The sequence below is a fragment of the Cornus florida genome, unplaced genomic scaffold (assembly GCF_030987335.1).
Source record: "Cornus florida cultivar Cherokee Brave unplaced genomic scaffold, ASM3098733v1 CherokeeBrave_3.0.0_Hap2_Chr04, whole genome shotgun sequence".
Taxonomy (NCBI): Eukaryota; Viridiplantae; Streptophyta; class Magnoliopsida; order Cornales; family Cornaceae; genus Cornus; species Cornus florida.
In genome coordinates, this window is record NW_026775574.1 from 30,057,436 (window position 1) to 30,075,843 (window position 18,408).

Here is an 18,408-nt window from a genome sequence, read left to right on the forward strand (position 1 = left end):
TTGGATGGCTTACAGTTTCTAACTTTTTATTTTATGCAAGTGTTAGCATAAGATTCCTCTTTGTAGCTTTATTTGTTTAAACTTGTATTCGTTGATTCGTATATTTAAAGTGTACGTAAGTGCACTCTTTTCAATGTATTTAACATGTATGAGATGAGGTCGGAGGCCAATGACATGTATCTCATTTTCTATACACTTTTGTTTTCAAAGTTTATTATGAAAATATTGGAAAATGTTAAGTCATTGCTTCATAACTTTCGCATCGGGTGTTGGAATTTCATATCTTTTCTGCCCGGACTCAGAATAAGACAATTCTTGAGTCTAATTTTGTTCATTTTTCGTTGTCCTTCCAATGGTGTGCACGGTGGCACCCTTTTCAGTGTGAAATGACCATTTTGCCATTAGTTCATCTCTTTTCGGGTTAGGCATTCTTACTTCATTTGCTTGGCTCATTTGAGTTCCGTGGCTTCATGGAGAGTCATTTTGGGGCCTTAGGGATGACGTATATCTCTTGAGGTCATTTGGCTTCTTTCGCTCGCGCATTTCGGGTCCGTTATCGGGTCAACTTCCGGTTCATCACTAATGCACCGGGTTGAGAAATCCGGGTCGTTACAAATCGTCCCAAGGGACTGTGAGGATTGAGCAATGTCGTGAAATCTATATTAGGGCTTGTAGGTCGAGTGATCAAACAATTGGTTAGTTGGTTGATTAAAAAGCAACTAAATTAAACTGAGTAATAGCAAAAGAGTGCAATTAAGAATAAGTAAGAGAGAAAGATCTTGGAGTTTAGAGATCACCACCAAGCAATGCATTTCTATATCATTGACAAGTGATTAATGAGGGCAAATAGTGGGTTGCAATATTGGTGTGTGTGTATTTGGTTGATTCAACAAGCAAGGATGACTAGTTAAACATGTATTGTCTAAACATCATGTGAAAGGCACAATATATCTAAGCTATGAAGTATATATTGTCTAAACAACATGTGAAAGACACAATAAATCAAAACAAGTCATTAATCCTTTCATTAAGCTCACAATCCAAATACAACACAGGGATAGAGACATATGCTAATTGCATTCAAAAGCTTGGATCATCAAACAACAAGCATAGATTATCCTCCCATTTAACACTACAATACAACTACACTACATCTACACTACTAGCATGAAAATAAACTAGGGGAGAGGCACAATCCATCAAGAGATAAGCATGAACCATCAAGAGAATTACAAAAGCATTCTTTTAAGCACAATGTTTTGACAATCTCTAAATCTATAGCATCAATATACATAGACATACATCAATAATACAAAATCTAGAGATAAGCACATGAACATCTATTCTAGCATACATAGACATATAGATAGAATGAAATGACCAATTGGAAGCATAAACCACATAAATCATTGAATAAACAAGATCTATATATATCAAAGTGTCAAAACATCAATTACAACACTAATCCCTCAATAATACACAAGATTAAGATATAGAAAACATGCTTGGGGCTAACTCTAGCCCCAAGAGGATGTCTAGCCACTCATGGTGATGATGCTCCAACCCTCAAAGGCTAATTCCATGGTTAAAATCTGCTCCTTGTTGATGAAGAGTCTCCAATGGTGTCTCTAACTTCCTCCTCCTCCTAACTTCCTCTCCAAGAGATGATATGAATATTAAATTGGCCCCCCTTTGAAAAAGCAATCCTTATCCTTATATAGGTAGGTCAAAATGACACCCAAAATAATCTGGTGTCGTGCACACAATATTCCCTAATGATTGGATAAAGGACAACTTTCAATGAGATGGAATTTTAACTTTTTCGCGCTGGAGGAAGTTCAATCGATCAAACCTTGAACTTGGATCGATCGAAAGTAAGTGAGATCAATTGAACTTAGGCTGGATCGATCCAACTGGCTGAGCTTTTTGGAAAAAGACAAATTCGAGATATTTATGGGAGATATTTATAGGAAAAGGACAAAAGTGGTTAGTGGGTGGTACAGCTGTGGATAGGATCAATCATTTGAATAAGGACAAAAGTGTTCGATCGATCGAATGATGGTGTTGGATCGATCGAAGTTTTGGAACTATATGCTTTTGGGTCAAGGCTTGGATCTATCTTGAAGTGCTGAGATCGATTATTGTTTGATCAATCGAACCTTGAACTTGGATCGATCGAACTTTATTGCTTGCCACCTTTGGCTTCATTTACTTCCTTTTTTCTCCACTTTACTCCTTTCTTTAATTAATCCCAGAATTGCTTCAATTAAGCTCTTATTTGGCTGAGTTAGCTTATTTTCGGGATAAGTGCCTGAAAATGGAAATAATACGAAATTAATCTAAAATGGTAAAGTAAGATAGATAAAGGTACTAGAATGCCTAAGCTTAAGGGGCTTAAATACGCACTTTTCAGTGCTCATCAAATCCCAACTGTAAAATAACATAACTATAATAAAAAATCCAGAACTAATAAAGAAGCAGTCCTACGTAATCGGTGGAATGAAAATCTTTATCTGCTCTGCACGATCAAGCTCTAACCCTGGAACTGACGAGCACCTAAAAAATAATAATAGAGTGGGTCAGGCCCACATGCAAGTCCTATTCTACTATAATCCAAATAGGAATCCGATACGCAGATACATTCTAGATAGACTCAACAATATTTAGAGTAGTCCATATATGTATATATTACACACTATAGGACGCTCACTAGTCCAATAAGTCTGTCTCAGCCTGAGTAGAGATACCATGCAAATCACACATTACATGGTCATGTGTACCTAGACCTACCAGAGAACAACACCTCTGTCTAGTTATCCATCCTAGGCGATATACGCACCCTAATCATGGTCATGAGACTCAAGCTCATACCATGGCATCATAACATAAATATATAAAGTCCGTGTCCTCCTAATACAAAATATCATCCATCTGATATAGTGGCTTGATACCTGTATAACAATTCATCCCAGAAATCCAATTATGTCATTCAGTTATTTACTGACCTGACACTAATAGAAGTCGGACTTAACTTTTATTGTTAATCCGAACCTCAATCCAGATTAGGTAAGCTTAGTGTCTGAACTAATCCATACCTAGTATGCCACCGTCCCATACCGGTGCATACTATCCTCCAGCTAACACAGTTGATAAAAACAGTATAATTATCTATCAACTACATTCCAAAATAAGCGTAAATATAGTTTAACATGTGTATAACTAAATTATGCATCCCAAAAAGGATCTAGAATCCTAATTACAGTCCATTAAATTAGCAAAGTAAGACTATGCACTTAACTCCTCCGAACAGTGCCGTAACAGATACAATATATAACATATTTAGTCATTAAAAAATAGTATGCTTATAACATAGCTGCAAAACATGATTCATAATTCTAAGTCATGCAGAGAAATTTAAATTTCTAAAACAGGAAGCAATTACAAGTTTATGTCAGACCTTTCTCCTACAGGTTTGCTTTGAACCTTAGGCTAATTCCATCCTCAATTTCTGAATGTAAGCTTGCTTCTCAACTTTTTTATAAGTCTTAAACAGTGTATTATATCATCCAGTAGCCTTTAAATAGTTTTAGAAAACCCAATCTCAGCCAAACAGCCCACAAAAATCAAGTTTACGCCTTAATAAGAGAAATAAAAGGCTCTGAAATAAGAGAGCCTTCTCTGTTTCAAGGAGAGCCGGCTCCCCACCCTTGGGAGCCGGCTCTAGATGGTTGAGAGCCGGCTCTCAACCCTAGAGAGCCGTCTCTAGCATTTTGGGAGCAGGCTCCCTCCCTTTTTGGAGCCTGCTCTCACCCTTAAGAGCCGTAGCCTGTTCTGCTTGTGTCTCTCCAACTCCGATGGTTTCCAGTCACTGAATTCAGTTTTATTACATGTTTTAAGGTTCCATCCTCATCCCAGATTGATCACAAGATATAATTATACAACTAAGAATTGAACTAAACATCAATTTTTAAAGCAACGATAGCAAGATTCAATACTGAACTGTTGAACAACTAAAAACCATATTAATTCAATGCTTCCAAATACTGATTAAACATGTTTAAAAGATGTAATTAAGACTTAGGGCCTGTTTGATTTCTCAATTCAGCGCTGAATGCAGAAGACGGTAAGTGATTTTTAAAAATAAGCGTGTTTGATGAAATTTTAGGACACCGCTTAATATGGTAGTTACCGCTTAAAAGAGTTCAAAATTTTAAGCGTTGGAAATGTTGCTTATAGCTTATCGCAGGACACGGTAAGTGGTTGGGTTTAAAAAATAAATTTCTAATGACTACTCTACCCTCATATAATCGCATTCTACCTAATATATTTTAAACTATTACCATGCATATTGATTCACTATATATAGAAAATAATTATTTATATAAAAATTTTATTGAATTTCACGTATTTTCTTTAATATTGTTAACACCATTTTTATACCCTACATAAATTTTATGTAATTATTTATATTTTAAACTCTTACCATTCATATTCATATTAATTCACGATATATAGAAAATAATTATTTATATAACAAAATTCTATTCAATTTCACGTATTTTGTTTAATATTGTTAACACCACTTTTTATTAACAATTTTAAACATATTATACTATAGATAAATATTATTTATGTGATGCTGCATACACACACACCCAAATATTTATGGTACCTTATCGTAATATACGATATTGGTTAACCAACTTTCAAAATGGTGGTCGTCCTAGAACAAAAGAAGAGCTATTTAACCATGCACATGCCAAGCTAAGGAATGTGATTGAAGGAACATTTGCAGTATTAAAGGCCCGTTTTCCAATCTTGAAAAGGATGGCACCTTATGCATTTGAAGTGTAAAGGAATATTATTTTTGCTTGTGCAGCTATTTACAATTACCTTCAAAAAACTATAGTCACAGATGAACTTTTTGAACAGTATGAGACTGAGGATTTGTAATTTGAGACTCCACCTAATATTGCTGAAAATTTGACATCCTCTGAAATTCACATCACAGAAAGGCAATCCGATCAAGTGTTTATGGTTAATTTGCGTAACCAAATTGCAAATAACTTGTTTAGTTCTCGAGTTTAAAATTTTATATGTTTAGTTTAATGTAACATTTTTGGAACATTCACATTTTTAATGAGTACTGCTTGAATAATGTTAATTATTTAAGTTTGAATGTATATTTTTTTATGATTATATTTGATATTAATATTCATTGTTAAATTGATATATTTCATTGAGTAAATGTGGTTGTTTTATTAATATTTTTGTATTGTAAATATAAAACTGTTATGAGTATCAGATATTAAGGGTAAAAATATAATATGTATAACTTTCAGACTTCAGCTTTTGTATATAACAAACAATCTTAATGAATTCAGCGCTTAAAACGTTATTAAACATGTTTTCAAATTAATATATCCAGTGCTTAAAGTTTCAGCGCTTAAAATTCAGTACTTGAAATTTTCAGTGCTTAATTTTTAATTTTATCAAGCAATACCTTAGTTAAATCCCTAGTGTCTATCTAAGCATGCACAGAACACAGACTCAAGGGATAGAGTAGAACAGAACTTGCCTTTGAGTTTCAGATTTGAAACTCTAATTTCACAGTTTCTGAATGTTCTGTTAGTGTCCTAAACTGCAGGTCTACTCCTCCGGTGCTTTGGTTCAACCCAGAAACAATCCCGTTCTATGCTCCTTGAACTGCTTTGTTAATCACCCAAGGTCACTCTATGTTTCTCTCTAATCCTTCTCTCTGTTTCTCTCTCTACCTCTCACTCCGGGAATAAGATTTGTTTCAACCCTAGGCAGAACGTATACATGTATATATAGACATATAAACCCTCAACCCTAATTCTAATTGTAATCCAAGAATGAAACTGATACCATAATTAACTTAATACTAAATCGGTTACACCTTGAAACCTAAAACCCTAAGTCACGATACACAAAATAAATAAACAATTATCAATTAACTAATTAACTAATTAATTAAAACAAGTAATATAATTAATAATATTAGTAATAAAACAAATAAAATCCAACTAATTAAGTAATTAAGCCAATTAAACAATTATAGAAAATAAACAATTAAAACAATTAAATAAGCATTAAATAATTAATTAATTACGCAGATAATCACACAAAATAAAACAAAGCAAATAAATAAAATGCACTTAACAAATAAAAATGAAATAAAAGAAAAATTAAAATGTCGAGACTATCCTTTTAAAATTAGGGGTATTACACTTTATGTGGTAGTGTTATTTCCAACTGGTATGAGGCCTTTTGGGATAAAACTCAAGAACAAAACCGTGCGAGCTCGGGCCCAAAGCGGACAATATCATACCATATGGTAGAGTGGACCATTACATAAAACCTTTGATATGTTATGCTCATAGCAGTAGTGCATATCGTTTTCTTGCGCATAAATCATATAATGAAAATAAGGATGAGCTTAGATGTAACAAGAGGGCTAGAACGTCTAAATCTTTTGATCCTAATTTTCTAGCATGTTTATTAGAGAATGAGACATAAAGTTTTAAGTAAGCAAAGTCTTCTTCTGAATATTATTATTAAATTATTTTTTAGATTAATTATGTGATATAATTAATCATGTGATATAATATGAAACTATAGTGTTATGCAAGTTCAATATTATTTTTATGTGATCTTATTGAATTTGTATGAATTCATGACTAATTTGTGTATGTAATACAACAAACAAAAATTGACTAATCCAACTATGTTAATTCTCTCGATAGTCAAAGGAAAAAGATCTATACTAGTGTTTAAGACACTTATAGTTGTAAATGAGCTGAATAAGAGAAGATTTTCCAATAACTCTAAAGAGTTTAATGGAAAATGTTATGAATACATTAAGCAAGTACACTGAGATAAGCTCAATCAAGCTAGTTAGCTTTAATGTACAATTTAGCTAAAAGCTAAAATGCTATTGAGTTGCAAACTAGTTAACTTAGCTATAAGCTAAAATGATTAATGAGGTGCATAGAACTTAAGAGGAAGATGAAAAACTGTTAGTTGGTTCTATCTCTCAACTTGATAGTAAAAAATATGAGGGTGATGAGTAGTCATTTTAGCTATAAGCTATTTGAGGTATACATCATATCTGCTCATGTAGGAGGGAATAATACTACTTGTAAAGTAGTAGTTTTTGAAGAATATTCTTCAAAACAAATTACTCTATTACCAAGGTAGACTACTTAGATAAGTGTGTACTAAAGCTATGAACTACTAGAATTGATAGCTAAACAAACTTAACTTCAAGCTAGCAATAATAGCTGAAAAGTGGGTGCTCATCATAACCTAGTAGTGAGATATGAGAAGAGTATACTTAATCTAAGCTAGTAATGATAGCTAAGAACTCACTTTTAACTAGTAATGATAGTTGAGAAGTGAGTGCTCAATCTGTGGTGATTGTATCCAAAGCTTAAAAAATAAAATAATTATTTGCTTAAATGATTGAGTTATGTGATGTGTGACACATGAAAGGTTATGACATGTTAATATGACTGACTTAACATGAACCTAAATATGAATAACTTAAATCATAAATACAAGAGATGTAGAAGCAAATATTAATTAAAGCCCATTATAATTAATATCTCTAGCATTAATTCACAGTTACGTCTGTGACATATTATAAGAACAAGCTATAGATAAAGTGAATACATATGCATTAGAGATTGTTATACATGCTTGTTAGAAGCTAATATAAAACCTTGGAAAGGTAGATGAGGTGAAATATTTAATATATGGTATTTCAAGAGTTGGAAAATCATAAGAAATATATCATATATAAAATTTTAGGATTATTCCAAAGTTCTGGGGAGATATTATCCATAAATGAAATTTGTTACGAGTCACTCATCTTAAGAGAAATACTTATAAATGTGGGGGGTTCTAAGTCCTAAGAGCTGTAGGATAGAACCAAAAATCATTTATACTATTATAATAATAGTGCATGTTGTTTCCTATGAGGAAAATATTATGGAACAACTAGAAGAGTTTTTTTTCTAGCGGAAAATCTGAGTTATTTATTCTAGTTGAAGAGTAAAGTGTGCAAGTTTATAAGTCCTTGAGTGGATTAAAGCTACTACCGAGACAATGAGATAAATGTGATGCAAAAGTCATTGTATGCCTTAAAAAATAAATGATATACTAATTAATATATTTGATATGAAAGATTTAACATCTGATAACATAGTATATTCTCAATAGAGTGAGATTGAGATAATACTAGTTATCATAACAAAAGCCTAGCTAACTTTTGTAGATGTAAATCTTAAATATAAATACTAATCAAAGTATATCATTGGTTGAGATTGCAAGGTATCTTAATAACTGTGTTTAATTATACATTTTCAATCCAGGATAGGATTACTGAAAAGTAACAAATTGGGTAGTTGATATACACCCTAAGTCCAATATTGCATAGATCGAGATATCTAACTAAATTGGAGGTGTAATAATGATGCAATCTGGATGTGGGATTTTAAAGATTTCAAATCCAAGAGTGGATATGTCTTTAATATTAAAGGTGTAGTTGTATGTTCTTAATATAACTCAAAGTTAGAAACTTTGAATAAATTAAATAGGAAAGTCAATAGACTTCACCTAGAGGACATTTCAAAGTAAGTCTACACCTGTGCCACTAAAGAAAATGATATTGCTAACAATGAGCAATTTTAGGGCACAAAGTATACATTTGCTCTCAATTGGGGAAATCTCTGCAGAGTATAATATTTCTATATACAACCATGTGGCCACATATAAAATTGAGGGTTGTATTAGAGAGTAATTGTACAGATCATCGAGGGGAATGGGGTTTAAAGCCGAAAGCTAATGAGTCATCTTAATGGAAACCTAACCTAGTTGACTGGAAATCCCAAGATTTAGGTTCAAAGGGACAACAGAAATTCTGAATGGCTCACCAGAAGCACTGAAAAAATATAAATCTTCTGCCCATTTCTATGATGAGACAGTGCTACTTACAGCGAGGATTAGGATAAGTTACGCATTTAATGCCTCTTATACCTTGAAAATTCAAGTGGGGTATGGTAGGATACTCTTAATAAGAAGTTACCTATTTGAGTGTGAAGTGGGGCCGCTTCTATGAGAACTATAAAGGCTAAGTTTTCTGGAGCACTCATTGAATACCAAGACTTGTTCAGGGCCAAAATGAACACAATAATGAGAACCAACTTTGTGAGGAAAGGTACCATGTGTTTGTTATTGTCTTAGTTTACACAAACGGCTGAACAGTTTAAGACATCGCGTTCACAGGTTAGCCAGTAAATCCGATAGCAATACACTAGGGAAGGTTCAAAGCTAAAAGCTACCTATCCTGATGTAGTAACTTTCTGACTATACTCTCTCTAGTGTCTGTATGATCATCTTTTGCATTTAAGCAGCTAATTTCCATTCATATGAGGGATTGTTAGAAATTGTGAATGAAAATTGTTTGATTAGTCATCAATAGATGCCTTTGACTGAACATGTGCGATTACTGGTTGGTTATGGGATGAAAAGATGCAACTTAAAACCAACAGACATAACTATTCATGTGAACCATTGCAACCTATTAGAGTGGATGTGTCATTGGTGAATAGACACCATGTAAACCATTGCAACCAATTGGACTGGATGTGTCCAGTGTGAAGAGATACATATAAATGGTTGTGTCCAATGATGAAGAGACACACCCAATCCGAAAAGGCACCTTACTTAAAAACTACTTTTTAGTTTTTTCCAAAGGGTTGCACCTAATCCAAAAAGGCACCTTACTTAAAAACTACTTGTTATTTTTTTCCAAAAGGTTGCACCCACACGAAAAGGCACCTTGTTGCCTGTAAATACCCCCATTTGACTTAGTTGCAAATTGTTCATTTTCATTTTCTTCTATCTCCCTCTCTAGACTTGAACCCAACCCAAGTGGGTTCAAACCATAGGTTAAGTGGTCCGAACCACTTAGACCCTAATCCAATTTCATTGAGCCATATTAAGATTGGCCCGAACCATTTGGTTCAGATTGCATCAAATTCAGCATTTATATAGTATAGATGCATTTTTGAGTTAGAGAGAGTATTACACAAGGAGGTTCGCCGTATCCACGAGTTTGTAGTGTTGCTACTGGTGGATGTAGACCGTTATATCCTGAGAGATAGACGTCACTGAGTCCGTTAGCACCATAGTGGGGCGAATATGTCTTAAGGACATAATATCCAATACTAGTCTTGGTCCAGGTTCTTTATTTATTATTATTATTTTATTGCTTTATTTTGCATATTTAATTAATGATTTCTTAGCATATTGTTAATTATCTCATGACATATTAGTATAATGTTTGTTGTATCTTAAATGTCACATGAAGCATATATTTATCAACAAAAAATATATGGGCTTAAATTCATTTTAATTTTTTTTTTTTTTTTTTTACTTTGTTTAGATATATAAAATTATTATATAGCATTCCTTTTCTTATCATATGTATAATTTATAAAGTGGACAAAGTAAAGAAACTTTGTAAAATCGCCTTCAATTACTTGGGCCACAGGCCCACAACTAGCATCCTAGATTATTAGATTGTTCATTTAGTGGGGCGGTTGCATTTAAATAACAAATGTGCCAAACTTAAAATCCCACAATTAGTTTGGATTTCAATACTTAAATCGGGCCGTTTTATTTAGAAAACAAATTTTAAAAATGAGGCACAATAAATCAAGTTTTTTTAGGTTTTTTTAGGAAATCAGATATTTCAGTAATTTTGGGTAAATATTTGAATCTTTTAATGTCATGCATAATCTTACATTGGAAAATCCCTCTCTAGAAAAGGAAGAACCCCAATTGTGAAAAACAAATTATGATAAATTGAAACTGAAATTGAAATTGACTAAACTTGAAATTCAAATCATACGTTATTGATTTGAATCCTCCACGGAATCATAATTACATTCCATTTAAAATCAAACAAAATTTCCACTTTAGTTTTCTCTAATATCACAATTATTTGAAGTATTATTTGAATACTTTCTCATAAAATTTAAACAAAAACCAACTTATGGTTCTAAGTAAATGTTATATGTTTAATATTCATGAAAGCTCGTGCATTCAAGTAATGTGATTTTTTACAAGCAAGAAACATATGCAATCATACAACTTACTCACACGAGATTAAGTCCTTTTTGAGCCTTTTTCAAAAATAAAAATTGCCTTAAAAAGGAAAAAGAAAAAACGAAGAAGGAAGAAACAAAAATTTGGGTAACTTTTGGTATGAAGCACCTAAATAATCAATTTTGGCATGAAGCTCAACTATAAATCCAGTTGACCCCACGACTCGTCGAATGTGCTTGCCTATTGAATGATAATGTCCAATGATGTGTATGAAGAGAAAGATGGAGGGGTAAATGTTTGAAGGGGTAAAGAAAGATTGAGAAAGGGAGAATAAGACATGAATATAAAACCTCTTTTAAAATCCCGTCAATCAGGCTTCATCCTCGTTATTTTTATAATAAAGAAATTGGGTCCAAACCCTTTATGATAGAATCCAAATATAATCCTATTAAAATGTGTTACAATTTAAAATTCATAGTGTTGTAATCCATATCTAGAACTAAATATATTGGATAAATGTTCATCACATCATTGTATGTTCAATTAATCACAATAAAATTGATTCCACCAATACTATCAACAATCAATTTAAATTGTGCATTTTGATTGGCTTGTTGTTAGGGGTGTAACTTGGGTTGGGTAACCGAACCCAATCCGAGTCTAGCCCGATTTTTCACGTGTTTGGGCAAACATTTTTACAATTAGGATTGGGCTTGGGTTGAAAAATCTCAACCCGAATTTAGTTAGGGTTGGGCTTGTGTTGAAGTGCTAGCAACTCGAGTCAACCTGAACTTGAACCCGAGTTCTAATATTATTTTCATATATTTTTACTTTTAAATACATTATATATAATATTTAAACTATGATTTTTTTTTTCTTTTCAACTCTTTTTATTAAATTTTAACTTATTGTATGTTAACACTTAGGAGAATTAATTTTCTAAAAATTTGTTTATAATTTATTAAAAATCTACAAAAAAATCTTTAAACTTCTTCTTGTTTAAGAGTAATTTAATCTAAAACTAATTCAAGATCATATTAAATTTTCAGTATAAAGATTAGTCAAATGAGTAACCCGAATTAACCCGAAATTTTAACCCGAAATATAAGCCCGAGTTGTAAGTAGAATTTAAAAGTAGAATGATGGGTTGAGCTCGGGTTGAATAGTTAAGATTAACAATAGGGTTAGAGTTGGGCTTGAGTTTAACATTTCGTATAATGGGTTGGGCTCAAGTTATACCTCATACCCGCCCAACCCACCCGAGTTGCAGGCCTACTAGCTGTACATCCATGTCAAATCAATGTTGAGATGGATAATTTACATGAGTGTCGGATTGGGGTCCCATTATTCTGAAAACACCACTAAATTACCGCTCACAACATAGTCTCAGACTTCTTTCAGTTTCATCTTTCTCTACAATTTGAGTGCATTTCTTTCTCTATATCTATATCTTGAATCATGATACACTAATCAATTCAATCAATCATTTCATAATTCTTCAATCAACTTGATTTTCTTACACTGCCTTTGAATTGCAAACTTGGGCATGCATTGGAATCCCTAAAATGGCTCACTCACACACACACACACACACACTCTCTCTCTCTCTCTCTCTCTCTCTAGTAAAAGGCACGTGCATCACACGTGATAAATATTTTGTAATTTATTGAATTTATATTTCATATATTTTTTAATTTTTTATAGTTATATAAATATATTTTAATTGTTTATAATTTTATAAAAAAAATAAGCAAAACAGTTTTAGTCTCAGAATACTTTAGAGAGTAATAATTGTCACATCAAAAGAAACAAAATATATGAAAATAAAAATTCTATAATTTACAAAACATTCATAAATAAATATTATATAAAAATTCTATATATTATAAAATCCGAAAGGATACTAACAATTTTTAGATTATAATAATTATCACTTCAAAAGAAACAAAATATATTAGAAACAAAATAAGGTTGTAAAAACTCTTTTTATTTTTATTTTATTTTATTTTATTATTTTTTTTTTATAAAAAATCTTTTTTATATTAATAAATAAATATTGAAATACTAAAATCAACTGTTTGCACATCTAATAATAGTATAGACTGAAAGACTGAAACTCTCTTAGCCAAAAGGCTGAGAAAGGTGTAATTAATATTTCTTTAAGGTTTATAGTTTTCTAAGAGACTTCCATGTAATCCTTTATAACTCAAAACCGATGTGGGACAAGAAAAATGAATTTTTTTTAGATAATTTGTAATTTGAATTAAACTCTTTAAATTAATTTTTATGAATTTTATTAGGTAATTTGTAATTTGAAATAAACTCATCAAATAATTTTTAGGAAATTTTTTTTAGAGAAAAGTGCAAAAAACCCTACTGTACTATTGGGGTTTTGCAACTAACCCCTTTGAACTACATAAAACCCCTTTGAACTAACAAATTGTTGTATTTAACCCCCTTGAACTAACAATACGGTGGTGGAAAAGCCAAAAGATAACATTACCCCCAATTAACCATAGCCACTTGTCTTTGGCCCTCATTTTTTTTTGCAAAGAGGGAGTATCAGAGCCGAAGCTGGGAAGCTTTGGTCACCGTTCGAATCCCATCACCCACTGCTGCGCCAGTCGAGCTTCTTTTGCTCGCCGACCGCCGTCCAAAGCCAACTTGCTCGCTGGCCACAGTTGAGCTCGGTGGATTGAATCGGCAGTGAGAACTATATATATACTGATGATCTGGGTTTGAGAGAACCGGCAAGAGGTGACTGGAGGAGGATTTGTAGGACTCAGTAGCGAGTAGATTGGCGGGAGAGATGATAACTCCAATTCGGCAGTGAAGAGCTCGGCTCGGCGGTGGAGTAGCGGCAGTGGTGAGCTTGGAGATAGAGAGCGAAGACGGCTGTGAGAATGTTGATGGCGCCGGCGAGACAGATCCGGCGGCGGCAGATCCAGCGGAGACGATTGGTTCGGTTATGGTTGTGATGTGCTCTGCGAAGAGGGAGATGACTGGGTCTTGGAGATTCGGTGAGAAAGATCCGGGTCTTGGATTTACAGATCGAACCGGGTTGAGAACTCGGAAGCGAGCCGAGAAACGACCGCCAAATGATTCATAATGTCATGGGTAGATGTGATATCCCTTGACTCCGAGACATGGGTTCATTAGGCCCAAGCCCGAACCCGAGGGAATACCAAACAATTAATATTTAACAAACACGGAATACAAAATGAATTAATAAATAAATAGATAAAGCTGAAAGAATTCTAAATATAAAATCCTCAAACGCTAAAGATTAATATAATCCAACCTTTCCAAAATTCTCCAAGAGTACAACTCGGGAATCCATCTAGTGGACCCCTAAATAAAATCCCAACTAAAAAATAAACAACTGAAAATAAAAAAATCCAAATCTAAAACATCGAATGAAATCCTACGTTGTCGGTAAAGTGAATGACCGTCTCTGCTCAGCCCGAACAAGCCCTAAGATTGGAACTGTCCGATACCTGAAAAATAAGAATGGGTTAGGCCCGCGAACAAGTTCTATTCTAACTATAATCCAAACAGAGACCTGATACGCAGATACATCCTAGATATCTCAACAATAGCTAACTAGTCCATACATATATATATCCACACTAAGGGACGTTCACTGGACTACAAAGGGGGTCTCAACCTGAATAGAAGGCAACATGCAAAACGCACCTAGGTAGGCATGAGTACATAAGCCTAATAGGGTACACCTCAACCTATCATAGCCAGCTACGCATCCTACTGCATATATGCTCCCTAACCAACGATCCTGAGATTTAAGCTCATATCATGGTCCCATAATCATATATTTAAAGTCCGTCGAAAACTAGAGTATGTCATTCAATTGTTCATTGATCTGACATAAGAATTTTAGTTCTGTTAGTCACTCAACTTATTCAGTTGATCTGACTTAACACAAATATCAATTAATCCAGGTAGTCACTCAACTTACTTAGTTGATCTGACTTAAATATAAGTAGGATTCAATATTTTACAATCCATTCCCTTATTCCAATAAGGTAGGTCTTAGTGTTTTGAGCTAAATCATCCCTAGTATGCCACTGTCCCATACTGGTGCATACAATCCATAACATCCATATAATTGACAGAATTTAATATAATAATTCAGTAATTAAAGTCCAACACATAAATCCATGTAATTGACGGAACATAGTTTAATAGTTCAGCAATTAGTAACTAAAACAATAATCCATGTAATTGCAGAACAACGTTTATTATTTGAGCAATTAGAATCCTAAACAAGCATAGATCAAGTTTGATAAGTAAATGACCCTATTGTGCATCCAAAACAATATTTATAATCATGCTATAGTCCGTTAAATTACTAGATTAAAACTAAGCAATTAAATCCCTTCCATCCATTCACAGTACGCAAAGTTGTTTAATTTCATACTATTCATTCAATTAGCATACCGGTGTAACTTATGCAATATAAGGTTTTGAAATTCCATGAAATTACATTTAGAACCCTCAGTACATTCCCCAAAACAATTCAGAATACTAAACTCATCCAAACAGTACCTAGAAAAGTCCAGATTGCATAAATATATGAGAGCCTGCTCTCAAAACTTGAGAGCAGGCTCCAACCAAGCATGGAGCCGGCTCTAGAGGGGTGGGAGCCGGCTCTACATCCCCTAGAGCCAGCTCTTCACTTGGGGGAGCTGGCTCCCTCTTCCATGGAGCCGGCTTTCTCCCTCTCTGAGAGCCCTAAACCTCCTCTGGCGTTTTATTTCGTCTCCAGCCATTTCCAATCCTTCTGTTCTTCAAAAATATTGATCTTAACAGTCTAAATTATACCCAGTATCATCCTAATTATTTATGTACAACAGTTGGAATTAAAAACAACTCTGAAAATAGTTACCGATTCATTATGCTTTACAAACAGACAATGAACTCCAAACTTGCAAGAACAGTTACAGATTAAATTAAACACATACAGACGAGCAATTTAACTTATATTAAACATGTAAGATTCAGTTAATATCCGATTAAGATCCTAGAGATCATCTAGGTATGCACAGAACATAGGTCAAGGGGAGAGAGACAGAATAAAACTTGCCTGTGAGATTTTTGAATCAAAACCTTGTCGCCGTCTTCCTAAGTTTTCTGACGACGTCCGTTCATTGTCAACCTCCTCCTGCTCACCCTTTCCTCCTCCTAAGTCCGTCCTTTAATCCACAGCCGAAACCCCCGTTTGTAAACTCTCTGTTTATCTCACAATTCCCTCTCTGTTTCTCTCTATATCACTGTTTGTGAATAAGGTTCTACAACCCCTATACAGACTTATAACAGTATATATATAGACACATACAAAACCTAAGTCCACTTATAATTAGAGACAGAAAAACCTTAATTAAATCCTATTCGGCCACAACGTAATCTCATAAAAGAATAAAACTCTAATCTATACACTACGTTAAGCATAAATGTAAATAAATCAAATAAATTAAATAAACAATTTACCAATTAATTCGATTAAATAACCCATTAACCAAATAATGCAATTAAATACATAATTAAACAATTAAATCACATAAATAATAAAACCATTAAACAAGTAAGCAAATAAGCAAATAATCAAACAAAAATGCAATAAAACAATAATTAAAATGCCGAGACTATCATTTTAAAATTAGGGGTATTACAATAAAGCAGTGGTAGATGAGATCGATGAAGCAGAAGGTAGAGCAGCGACGGTGATTTGGCAGAGGGTAGAGCAACGACAGAGGGGTTGCCATGATTAATTTCATTTTTCTGGCTAGGGTGGATTGGTTGGGTAGAATGGTAACTGTGGAAGTCTTGGGTAGAGAGCGGTGATGGTTTTGGTTGAAGGTGGTGGTGGACCGGTGGTTATGGGTTTGATGTGTTATTTGGTTATAGATTTGGAATGGGGTAATGGGTGGTGGTGGTTATGGGTTTGCATAGATAGGTGGCGGTGGTGTTGAGGTGCAGGGTTGAGGTGGAGGAGGGGATGTCGCAGATGGTGGAAGGGCATTATTGTCCAAAATTTTCAATTTGTCTATTGCGTGAGAATCACACGCTTATTTTTGGACGGCCGGTGGCTGGATGGAGTGATCTGCAACAATTTTGTATAGTTCAGGGGGTTTTATGCAATTTTGGTAGTTTAGGGAGTTAGTTGCAAATTTCGCAATAGTACAGGGTTTTTTTTGCATTTTTCTCTCTCTTTTTTTTTTATTTTTATTATTTTTATTTTTATTATATATATATAAACTCTTTTTTATAATAATAAATAAATACTGAAAGACGAAACTCTTTGCACATTTAATAATAGTATAGACTGAAAGACTAAAACTCTCTTAGCTAAAAGACCGAGAAAGGTTAACCAAAAGGCCAACCCAAAAAAATTTAGTACTACATTTGATTCTTCGCCAAAAGGCCAAGAAAGGTTAGCCAAAATGCGGAGAAATGTGTGATTAATATTTCTTTAGGTCTATAATTTTATAAAAGACTTTCATGTAATCTCAAAACCTCACTTAATGAAAGTATATTATCTTTCCATTCATTTAAAAACTTCCATAATCCCTTCCCGGACCAAACATAAATCTTTTGATTCATTTGGCTCTCATGCTCAACTACTTCAATTACTTATGGTAAATTACCATATATATATATATATATTTATGTAATCAGCCTATCCTCTCCTCTCTCTTCATATTCCAAAATAAAAATAACAAAACTAAAACGCGGTTCTTGGCAGATGATTCATTTTTATAAGTATCTTGTTTCTACACATATATATTTATTCATTAATATGGGACAAGAAAAATGAATTTTACTAGGTAATTTGTAATTTGAAGTAAACTCTTTAAATTAATTTTTATGAATTTTATTAGGTAATTTATAATTTGAATTAAACTCTTTAAATAATTTTTAGGTAATTTTTTATTTTATAAAAACTCTTTTTTTAATTAATAAATAAATATTGAAATCAATGCTTTGCACATCTAATAATAGCATATACTGAACAACTGAAACTCTCTTAGCCAAAAGGACGGGAAAGGTTAGTCAAAAGGCCGAGAAAAGTGTGATTAATATTTCTATAGTTTTATAAGAGAACTTTCATGTGGAAAAGGTTAGTCAAATGCCGAGAAAAGTGTGATTAATATTTCTTTAGTTCTATAGTTTTATAAGAAACTTTCATTTAACCATTTATAACTCAAAATCGATGTGTGACAAGAAAAATAAAAATTATTAGATAATTTGTAA